Source organism: Entamoeba nuttalli (genome assembly GCF_000257125.1).
Source record: "Entamoeba nuttalli P19 unplaced genomic scaffold asmbl_8480, whole genome shotgun sequence".
NCBI lineage: Eukaryota > Evosea > Mastigamoebida > Endamoebidae > Entamoeba > Entamoeba nuttalli.
The window spans coordinates 2,493-2,841 of NW_008579153.1; positions in this window are offsets into that span (position 1 = coordinate 2,493).

Here is a 349-nt window from a genome sequence, read left to right on the forward strand (position 1 = left end):
GAATACATTACTATGATATAGAACACAAAAATAATGCATAAAAGTGAATGACAATACCAGACCAGATATATATGTATTAGATAAAAAGAATAAAACTGATCTATTATTTGATATGACAATTTGGATAACCACAATATTAATGAAGATAAATCAAGAATAGAATGAAGAAAATCGAAAAATCAGAGCTGAAAAATGAAAAGAGTAATAAAATGAAATAATAAATAAAGAAAGTATTAGATTAAATACATAAATAAACATTGATAATATAAAGAAATTAAAACCAATTTCATTAAAACATGACTAATTTATGAAATACCGCTTCTAATCCAACCAAACATACTCCATAAAG